This window comes from Spermophilus citellus (genome assembly GCF_964194105.1).
Source record: "Spermophilus citellus genome assembly, chromosome: 4".
Taxonomy (NCBI): domain Eukaryota; kingdom Metazoa; phylum Chordata; class Mammalia; order Rodentia; family Sciuridae; genus Spermophilus; species Spermophilus citellus.
Genome location: NC_138185.1, coordinates 165,091,567 through 165,103,698, shown reverse-complemented (window position 1 = coordinate 165,103,698; position 12,132 = coordinate 165,091,567).

The following is a 12,132-nucleotide window of genomic DNA, read 5'->3' as shown; positions in this document are numbered from 1 at the left end:
AGATTGAGGGTTTTTAACCTTTGCCTAAGTTCAAACTTCTGGCATGGAAAAAGCTGCATCAGGAGCACAAATCCTGATGCAGAAGCAATAACTAGAGGACAATGGGATCTGTAAGACAATGGCATTAAAAAATCAGACAGAAAGAGGGTCTTGGATAAAAGGCTCATTCAGTATTTTTTCATGCCACCCAGTTGAAAATGAATAAAAACCTTTGAGCTGATTAAATGGTAGATGCAAAATCATGAAATCCATTTGTGTCCGTTCCTTGCCTTTTTTTGGAGTCCTTTCTGGATTATCCACATGCTAGGCTTTGTCAAGAGGGAAGTAAGCCACAGCGAACGGGGCTGAAAGGAGCAGCCCAGGAACCTGAAGTTGCTCACTGAGGATGCTGGGGCCAGTCAGATGCCACCAGCATCAACAGTGTCATCAACTCTGGGGACTTGAGTCAACGCTTCTCCTGTCCCATCACAGTAACAGAGGACCACTGAAGTCAATTGCTTCCAGGTTTAACACTGAGATTCTAGAATATATCCAGAAGCTCTGTGTGCACGTGTGTGCATGTCTGTCTGTGTGTGTGTGTGTGTGTGTGTGCACGCTCGCGCACGTATGAACAAGCACACATGCACCAAGGGGCCTGGCAACCTTGATTGACAAAAGCATTGTACCGTCCCTTTGTGTCACCCTAGTCCTGCGGCCTGTGTGTTATTCGTCGCACACACGATCATCGTCAGCATCTTTTACTGAACGAGCCACATCATCCCCACCCCTTAGTCTCACTTATTTTCAGGGCACTGTTAGCTGATGTAATAAATCAACTCCGATATTTCAGGGGCTTAGCAAAAGGAAAGTTTATTTCTCCCTCATGTGATAATCCAGTGAGAATGGCTTTTGATCAGCCGGTGGCTTTCTTCCACATGATGATTCAGGGACTCCGTTTCCTCTCCTGTTGTAACTCTGCCAGTCTCTGGGGCCTTGGAGTCTTCTTCGTTCAGCAGCAGATGGGAAGAAAATTAGAGACGGTGCATACACTCCAAACTGCCTTGGCTCTGAAGGAAGGCTCATCACTTTTGCTCGTATTCTATTAGTAAAAGAACCCATTTTAACCCAAATGCCAAGGAGATTGAGAAGCATGGTCCTTGGCTAGGCAGCCGCTTCCCAATGACATGCTATGCCATGGAAGGATGAATGGCTTATGAGTGTTTGCCCCACCCATGATCACTCTGTGGGTAAGGATGGAGATTTTTTACCTCCAGGGCCAAGAGAAAGCTGACATTTGTCTATGTGGGTTCCAAAAACCTTTCATAAGCCGGGCACGGTGGCACATGCTTGTAATCCCAGCAGCCCAGGAGGCTGAGGCAGGAGGATCGAAAGTTCAAAGCCAGCCTCAGCACCTTAGTGAGGCCCTAAGCATGATCCCTTCTGAAAGGCATCAGAATAAAGAAAGAGAGAAAGCTTGAATTTGGGGACACTGGATCTAGGCAAAGAAATCCACAGAGAAGCAGGCTGTGTCCAAGGAGGGAAAGCAGGAGAAGCCAGCCTGCAACTGGTCCCTCGACTTCTCTGGCCCCCTTCTCTGCTCAGTCTCCATCCTTACTGAGGAGCTTCCTCTAGGGGCACCTGGATAGACCTTCTGAGGGCAGATGGGAAATCTGATAATTACTGATAATTAATGAGGGAGTGTCATCTGGCCCCAGGGAAAGATGATTCAAAAAACACCTTCTTGGGAAAGTGTATCCAAAAAATACTCTTGGGAAACTGCACTGGTCTGTATGACAGGTGGTACTTCCTGCATTTTCAGAAGGGAACAGGGAAATAGAATCCTGATCTATAATAATATACCTCAGACTGGGTACTTTATATTTTAAAAAGGTTTGTTTAGCTTATAGCTCTGAAGGTCCAAGTCTATGGCACTTGTATCTGCTCAGATTCCCGTGAGAGACTTGGGCATCACAACATGGCCAAGAAATGAAAGGGGAAACCCAGGGTCACTTTACCACTGATCCATAAACCCAGCCCTTTTTATTTTTTTATTTTGAGACAGACCTCACTAAGTTGCTGAGGCTGGCCCCAAACTTTCAATCCTCCTGTCTCAGCCTCCCAAGTTGCTGTAATTATAGGCATGCACCACCACAATGGCTTAGTTGCCCTTTTTGTGTGACAAGAATGGTAGAGATCTACTCTCTTAGCAAATTTCAAGAATGTATTCCCTATATTTTAACCACAGTCTTCATGCTGCACATTAGATATCTAGAACCTATTCATCTGATAACTACAAGTTTGTATCCTTTAGACAATGTCTCCCCATTTCCCTCACCCAACCCCTGGTGATCATCCTTCTAGTCTCTGTTTCATGAATTTGACTTTGGTGAATTCCACTTATAAGTGAGATCATGTGGCATTTACCTTTCTCCGCCTGGCTTATTTCACTTATCATGTCTTCTAGGTTCACCCACAATATACAAATGACAGGATTTCCTTCTTTTTTTAAGGCTTAGTAATAGTCCATTTATATATGTACCACTATTTATCCATTCATCTGTCAACAGACATTTGAGTTGTTTCCATATTTTGACTATTCAATGAACATGGGTACAAAGATCTCTCTTTGGGATACTGATTTCATTTTTCTTTGTAATGATAATATTCAGTCATTTTTTTATTTGTTCTAATAAGTATATATGACAGCAGAATGCATTTTGATTCATACACAAATGGAGCACAACTTTTCATTTCTTTGTTTGTACACGATGTATAGTCACACCATATGTGCAGTTATACATGTACTGAGGGTAATTATGTCCATCTCATTCCACCATCTTTCCTGCCCCCATGACTACCCACCTCCTCTGGCTCATCTTTGCCCAATCAAAGTTCCTCCATTCTCCCCATGCTCCCCCAATTATAGACCAGCATCCACTTATCAGAGAGAACTTTCTGCCTTTGTTTTTTTTTTTGGGAATGGCTTAATTCACTTAGCATGATATTCTCCAACTCCATCCATTTGCCTGCAAATGCCATAATTTTATTCTCTTTTAATGCTGAATAATATTCCATTGTGCATATATACCACAGGTTTTTTTTAATCCATTTATCTATTGAAGGGCATCTAGGTTGGTTCCACAGTTTAGCTATCGTGAATTGAGCTGCTATAAACATTGATGTGGCTACATCACTATAGCATGCTGATTTTAAGTCCTTTGGGAAAAGACTGAGGAGTGGGATAGCTGGGTCAAATGGTGGTTCCATTCCAAGTTTCCTAAGGAATCTCCACACTGCTCTCCAGAGTGGTTGCACCAATTTGCAGTCCCTCCAGCAATGTATGAGTGTGCCTTTTCCCCACATTTTAGCCAATGCTTATTATTGCTACAGACAGTTCTCAGAGGAAGATATACAATCGACCAGCAAACACATGAAAAAGTGTTCAACTGATTTCATTTTCCAATGGATTAATCTACTAATGAGACTAGTGCTCTCATGATTCAAGCACTTTCCAAAACTCTACCTCAAGACATTGCTGTGTTGGGGACTATTATGATTTGGATAGGAGATGTCCCCTCAAAGCTCCTGTATGAATGAAGGCGTATTCAGAGATAAAATGGTTGGATTATGAGAGCTATAACCAGTTCACCTTAGTTTGAATGGACTAACTGGGTGGTAAACTGTAGGTAGGTGGAGCATGGCTGGAGGAGGTGGTCACTGGGGACATGCCCTGGAAGGGTTCATTTTTCCCTGCAGTCCCTTCCCCTTGACCCTGCGGCTTCCTGGTGGCCATGAATGGAAGAGCCCTCCTGCCCCATGCCCTTCTGCCATTGATGTCCTGTCTTACCTTGGACTCAGAGCAGAAGAGTCAACCCACCATGGACTAAATCTCTGAAATGGTGAGCTCAAAATAAACTTTTCCTTCCCTAAATTGTTCTTGTTGGTTGTTTTGGTCACAGTGACAAAACAACAACAACAATAACAACAACAAAACCTGATTAACACATACCTAGAAATAGTGCTGCCTTTTTCTGAAAAATCTAGGAAGAAGTTGACTCAAGGTAGACTATTCTGGTGCCTCAAAATCCTCAGATTCTGTTTTCTACTCTTGGTCCTTTCTGCTCATCTCAAGTTCTTCCTTACTTCTACCTGAGTGGAAAAACAATGGAAGCTGGTCCTCACCCTGCCATCTTTATTACAAACTGACCATTACGTGAATGGAATTTTTCCACACTATGTGGTAAATATTCATTCTCTTCCCATGATCAGTACCTCTAACTCATTCAATCAATTTCTCTTTCTGTGACCGTGGGGCAGCAGTTAAAATCTTGAAGAACTTGAAGAGCTTGATCCATGCAATGCTTTGTTAAAAATTGGAAGAGTTGTTAATACTTAAAAACTGAAATATTTTGTAAAAAATCTGGATCTGGGCTTTTCTGATCACACTGAGTGTTAATGATTTTATGTGCTAATAAGTGGCCACCCCACATACACAGGGTCTACCTCCTCAATTCCCCAGGTTTCCTACCCAACCCATCTCTCTCATTTAAGTGACCATCCTGGCACTGAAGCTATTTGTGTGATACCTGCTATGGGGTCAAGGCCTATAGAATTACATTTTGGCCCTTCACATGCTGGTGCTTGCCCTCAGCACTCTGTAGGGTTTGAGTCCCAAGTCTACCTGTGAATTTTTAAACAGGTGATGACTTCCCTGGTTCTCATTTTTCTCAATAAAAAAAATGCAGGGTTGCAAAAATTAAATGAATCCTTGTCAAGTCAATTACCATGGTACATAGTATATACATACCCTAGAAGTGTTAGGCTTGTAAATTAATACCTGGAGAGATGACCAGTGGTCACCAGGACTTCCAAGTCAGGCCAACCCCAGGTCATAGTGAAAAATTAAGACAGACAAGCTTGGTATCAATGAAAGAGCAATCCAGAAAGGGCCAGAAGGCCACATCAGGTCTTGCATGCTAATAAGTAAGGCAGATGATGGTAAGCAAAAACAACTTGTGGACTTCAAGAAAGAAGGGAGGCCCTGGGAGAAGTTGAGGAATCTGTCCAAGGACATTTCACAAGTGGCACTTCATATCTAGGTCTACTGAGATCCAAGATCTAGGTCTACTGAGGTCCAAGATCCTACCACCTTCACACACTCTTATTGGGTATGAAATGAAGTCATTATTTACAGAAGAAAATAAAGACCATAACAGTATGCTCTGTCTTGATTTTCCCAGGACTTTCACAGTTTTCGCACTGAAAGTCTTGTGTCCCAGGAAATCCCCCAGTCCTGGGAAACTGGGATGGTTGGTTAACCTCAAATATTAAGATTCTTACAGAGCTACAAAATGGTGGACTCTATACATTCACCTTCTGCTATGTCATGCTGTCACCTTTTCCAACGATTCCACCCAGCATCTAAACTGGGCAAAGTTCTTTACTTGGTGGGATCATGAAAACCTTCATGGTTCTTGGCATGTTGCTCAGTTTTTCATTGATCAGTACTTTTGAGTAAGAGAGTTTGAAAATACACACTAAACAAATCCCCAAGTTTCAAACACAGTCCTTCTTAATCTCATTGTGTAACAGCAACCCAATTTCCTGCAAGTAATTACCCTACCCAATTCAGTGAATCCAAAATGGCTAGGGGCAGGCTCAGCTTCTTTTTCATCAGAACCATAACTATGGTTCTTGATGGAAGCATTTATCCCTTGGACATTGGTACCTATAAACTTACTAAGCCCAAGACTTAGAAACAGAAATCAAAAATTTGTAAGTAGATTATTAGATTCAGAAATGATCCTATCCCTTTCCCCTTGATGTCAAGACCTATGAATCCTATGTAGAGGCAGACAACACTAAATATTAAAGAATGTAAATTAGAACATATACAGTAAGATAGCACAATAATTTCACAAGGTATTATCTCCTAGCTTGTGCTGTAATTGAGTCTGCATCAAGCCATCCCACCCAAGGTCAAGCCTCCTTTGGATAATAGAAAATATGGTCAGACCAGCACCTCTGGTTAGAGACATGTTGTAGAAGATGCCATAGTGATGGATAAGGCATTCTGAGTCCATAAAGCAGATGATAGCAGAAACACTATGGGCAAGAAAGGCTAATCCATACCAAGAATATGGATACTCTGTAAAGGCTAACTTCTGCCTCTTCCACAATGATAGGAGTAGTCCAGTGTAATTAACCTGACACCAGGCAACCAGCTGGTCTTCCTGGGAGATATTGCTATATCAATGGCTCATCTGTTGCTTTTGCTATTAGCAGCTCATACACTCTTAGTGACAATAGCCAAATGAAACTTGATGAGGAGACACGTGTGTTGTTGAGCCCAAGTATAGACTCCATTCCTGCTGCCATCTCCTACATGGATCCATGGAACAAGTGTCAGAACAAGTGCATAGCATAGAGTCCATCTGATTATTGAGAACATTGGCCACCATGGTTGCTCTGGTAGACATTTAAGTGGGACACAAACATCTTCACACTGTGTACCTCATTCCACGCCTTCCCCAGATTTCCTTGTGTTCATCCATTTTCTGTTGCTATAACTGAATATCATAGATTGGGTAATTTATAAAGAAAAGAAGCTTATTTCTTACAGTTAAGGAAACTGGGAAATCCACATTTAAGGGACCACATCTGGTAAGAGCCTTCTTGCTGGTGGGCACATACTGCAGAGTCCCAAAGTGGCACAAGACATCATGTGGTGAAACACAGAAAGCTTACCAACTCAGGTCTCTCTTTCTCTTCTTATAAGGCCACTAATGCAATCACAGGGCTCCATCCTCTTATTTCATCTAATCCTGATTACCTCCCAAAGGACACACCTCCAAACCACTAAGATATGACTCTGGGGATTAAGATTCAACATGAGCTTTGGAGAGGACAAACCACCCAATATTTTGCTCCTAGTTGACTTCCTTTCAAGTCTTCAGTATGAGCCAATGTAGATCCATAATTCAGATCAAACTGAACATGTAATACACTGCCTGAAATTCTGCCCACTGGGAGGGTTTCAGTACAGCCTGTCTTTGAGGGCCACACCTGAGTAGGGCTAGAGCATGATGTTGTCCACCTCTGGACTATGCTGGCACACTGTGCAAATGCAGAATTAAGTTCTTTTTTTTTTTCCTAAATTATAAACTGATCACAGGGAATTCTCTGGGAAGCCAAAGTGTGGTGGAGAGAGAGGTAGCAAAGCTGTAGCCAGAGTTACCGCAGGAGTCTAAACCACCTGTTCCTACAGCCTTGCAGTAGGATGACCTAATTGGCCTGGGTTTTTATATACCACTTCTATTTTACGATGGAGTACTGCCATGTACAGCCAATTTTATAATTGTGTTGGATGAGGCACCCAGTTCTGCATGGATAAAGTCACATGTCACTTGGTTTCACTCCTTCCTCACTCCTAACGAGAGTGCTTAATTCATGCTACAACTTGGACTTGGTCCACATCTCTATCTTCACTGTGCCTACAGGAAACGAGGGGGCTCCTTTAGAGTTTCCTGGGAGGACTGCCAGTTCTCCATGAGTATATTTAAAGCTTAAAATTTGTTTTTCCCATCCTTCCTGTAGGATATCCGTGTTGGTCAGCTTTCCATGGCTCTGACAAAATACCTGAGAAAAACAACTTAAAGGAGGGGAGATTTATTTTGGCTTGTGGTTTTAGTCCCTGGTCACCTGGCTTCATTTTTTCTGGGCCTGTAGGCAGAACCTCATGGCAGGAGGGTGTGGCAAAGGAAACTCAAATGAGGGCCAAGAAGCAAAGAGACAGAGAAGGACACACCCCCAGGGACCTGCTTCCTTCAAATAGTCCCCACCTCCTAGTTTCTGCCACCTTGAGTTGGCACCACTAGCTGGCAAATGTACTTTCAACATATGAGCTTTGGGGGAATATTCAAGATCCAAACCATAGCAATCACCAAAGCCACCCAAAGAATCCATAGACTCCACAATTTTTATAATCATGGTTATTGCCCTAGTGATGTTAGAACCACTTGATCTCCCAACACCTTGCCCTCATACTACCTTCAATGGTGTTTTGGACAATCTTACTGCCACCATCTTTCATGATCCATCATTTGCCCTCATCAAGGAAGTGAACTCTGAATGGCTCAAAAACATGAGCCACCTAAACTTTGAGTCCCATTTTATGAGTTTGTCTCCTGGGGCCACTTCCAGCAACAGTCCTGGATCAGTCCGAACACCAATAGAAATAAATGCGGCATTCAAAGTAGGATATTCCGAAGGCCGGGACAGAATTGGAAACCCAGGGCTGTCAGCAACAGAGCTGCGATTATTCCTAGAGAGGTTTTGGGAGTGGAGAGGTTTTCGGAATTAAGAGAAGAGTCAGGTAGGTAGGCTACTTAGAGAGGGGCAACACCTTTCAGTAGAAAACAGCCAGCCTAAGACAGCCTCACAGGGAGGAATCAGGGGAATAAACACCCTGTCCTCTCCTGTCTCCCCTCTCCCATCTCTTGCTGAACCCCTGGTTATCTAAAGGGCATGAGAGCTCTACCGATAACAGTGCACACAAGTCGACCTCCATGGCAATGCAGAGAGCAGGTGGGGAAACGGGAAGAATGGACCCAGAGACACAGGCAGGAGAGATCTGGCACATCACATCAAGTCATCAGAAAAATTTCATGGGATAACAGGTTTAGCAAAGTGCCTGAAGTACACACTTGTCTCTTGGCATCTGAGAATTGGTTCCCCTCTCCGTGGACACCAGAATCTGCGGATGCTCAAGTCTCTTATGTAAATGGTGTACTACTTGCCTATGACATACACATATTCTCCTGTATACTTTAAATCATATTTAGGTTACTTACAAAACCTAATACAATGTAAATACTATGCAGATAGTTGTTACATGGTATTGTTTAGGGAATAATGACAAGTAGAAAAGTCTGTGCATGTTAAATAGAGATGCAATTTTTTTCTGAATATTTTTGATCTATGGTTGGTTCAAACTGTGGATGCAGAACCCGCAGATATGGAGAGCCAACTGTAGTAAGAACTCTCAGGTGAGCAGGGCATGGTAGCCCACACCTGTAATCCCAGCAGCTAGGGAGGCTGAAGCATGAGTATCTTGAGTTCAAAGCCAGTCTCAGCAACTTAGCAGGGCCTAAGCAACTCAGTGAAACCCTGTCTTAAAATAAAATACAAAAAAAAAAAAAAAAGGCTGGGAAGGTGGCTCAGTAGTTAAGTGTCCCTGAGTTTAATCCCTGCCACCACCACCCCCCCCAAAAAAAAAAAAACTTCCAAATGGAAAGAGAAGGTCCGAGAGGTGAGGCTGACTGCTCAAAGACACATAAATAGTTCATAGCAAAGCCAGAGGAGGAGTCCCAGGAATAGGAGCTCTCTCTACGGCCCCTGTCTTCCCTGCTATGCCAGGTGGCTTTGCTACTGATGTGAGATAGTTCTTTCACTCTGCTTCTCCTCACGGAGTCCCCATGATGCAGTCCCTCACCATGCCTTTTTTACGATGGCATGTCTATTTCATGGTGTTAGCAGGTGTATTTTCTTATATCTTTTCCAAAACCTCACTTTTTAGATACTGATGTGATGCACTACTCAAGATTTCAGTAGACAAGCCCCTTCTTCCACTTTCAATGAACTTTTCCATTCATATGAGTCCTCTTTCAATGTATAGCAAATTAAAAATACTAAAGTTGAAAGAAGTGGATTCTGGTTCTGGATCTACCACAAGATAAGTGTTTGACCTGTGGTTCAAACTGTGATTCAGCAACAGTCCTGAATCAGTCCGAACACCAATAGAAATAAATGGGGCATTCAAAGTAGGATATTCAAACTGTGATTTGTTCAGACTGTGAATTCAGAACCTGCAGATATGGAGAATGTTTGGTATTTTTGTTGTTGTTGTTGTTGTTGTTGTTGTGCTGGGGATTGAACCTAGGGCCTTGTGCATGCAAGGCAAGCACTCTACCAACTGAGCTATATCCCCAGCCCTGGGATTTTTTATGTATAACCACTAGAATATTGGGGATGGGGATGTAGCTTGGTGATAGAGCACTTAACTATCATATGGGAGGCCCTGTGTTCTCTTCCCAGCACTGCAAAAATAACCATAAATAAATTAGAAACATTAGAAGAGGTAATTTTTCAGGCTCCCCCTATCACCAAAGCTCTCCAAGGATTTAAAAGAGGAAGAGGAGGCTGACCCCTAGTATTTACATTGTATTAGGTATTGTAAGTAACCTGGGCACCATGTCTAGTGCTTAACCCTATCTCACTGAATCACCATGGCCACCCTATAAGATACAATGACACCCATTTTACGGATGACGACACAGCAGACAAGTGATTTACCCAGAGTCCATATCTTGACAGAGTCCATATCTTAACTATCTTAACAGAACTCAAATGTGTACTTGGACATCTGACATTGAAATCCAAACTATAAACTAATGATTTTTTCAAAATGTGGTCTCCAGATAAGCAACATCAGCATCGGCTGATGAGCTTTTGGGGGACATTTAAGATCCAAACTGCTGATGTACAAGAAATGAAAATTCTAAGGCCTTATCCCAGACTCCACTCCTGACCTCTGGGAATAGGACTCAGAAATCTGTTTCAAACAGGCCTTCCAAAGGAATCTGCTGCACTCTCTCAAGTGTGAGATCCCCTGTTCCAAACCATTATGCCCCTATCTCCTCTTACCCCCTATCATCCATGTGCCTGTTCAGACATGAAGATAGAAACACAGCCCCAGTGTCTTTCTATACGTGTACCTAATCTTATCTCTTGTAGTTTAACTTTTATTTTGGAAAACTGCTAATATGTAGAACAATAAAGAGATGAGAGTAATGAACTCCCATGTACTATCTCCCAGCTTCAGCAGTTATCAACTCACAACCAGTTTTGTTTCTTCCATTCCCAACTAGCCCACCTCCCATTATTTTGAAGCAAATTCCAGACATCAAAAAACTTCATCTGTGAAGTAGGTATTTTTAAAATAAATGAACAGGGTTTTGTTTTATTTATTTATTTATTTATTTATTTATTTATTTATTTATTTGCAGTGCTGGGGATTGGATTCAGGGGTGCTCTACTTTTTTCTTTTTTTACTTTCATTTGAGAAAGGGTTTCCCTAAATTGCCCAGGCTGGCCTTAAACTTGCAACTTCCTACCTCAGCCTCCGGAGTAACTGGGATTAGCAACATGGGCCCCCACACCCAGTTACATGGACACTTTTAAAAATATAATCATAATGCTGTTATCATACCTAAAAAGTTAATGATCATTCCTGTCAAAATCCTTTCAAGTTTTTCACTGTGCCCAATATTATTTTTAAATGTGCTAATCTCATAATTATTTCCATGTAAACATCTCATGAAGGTTTGCAAGGTATTCTAACGTTAAGGTGGTGATTCCAGTTCAGTAGATGGAACAGACAGGAGAACTGTTGATTATAATACGGGAGGGAATACAGGAAAACCGTAAGAAGTCAGAGACATCAGCATTAGATGCTGAAGCATCATATAATGGACAAAGAAAACCGGGATGCTTCCTAAAAAGAGGAATAGTCGAGTGGAGTTTCCAACATTAACCAGAAAAATTACAGTAGTTTGTTTTCTTAGTTCCTTTAAAAAAAAATCCAACAAAAAGATAATCTTTTCATCAATTCAAAGGTATTCATTGACTGCTCTTCCAGAGATGAATTAAAAAAACACCTAAAATAGAGACTCTACTTTCCATGATCCTTCTGAAAGTCCAGGGCTGTAGCTGAGGCAAGGAAAGGGTAGTTTGGGAGCATTCAGGAGGAAGCATGTAAGATTCAGCCTGGCAGAAAGATGTCCGAGCTAATTTTGAAAGACCAGGCAGATTTCACCAAATGAGGACAGATGGAAGACGCATATTCTGGGTCATTTAGTGATGCTGTATGAAATGGCAGAAAGCAAAGAATGGCTTGTTTGTGGAGACCTGAGTTTAAAGTCCCAACTCTTAGATTACAGGCAAGGTGACCTTGATCATGTCACCTAAGGTCTCCAAGTCTTGCATTTTTTTTCTCTCAATTGCATAACTAAGATATTATCTACTTTGGGATTTGGGAGGGATCCCAATACATAACTGATATAATTTATGCATCACACTGCCTGGTAAGTTTGT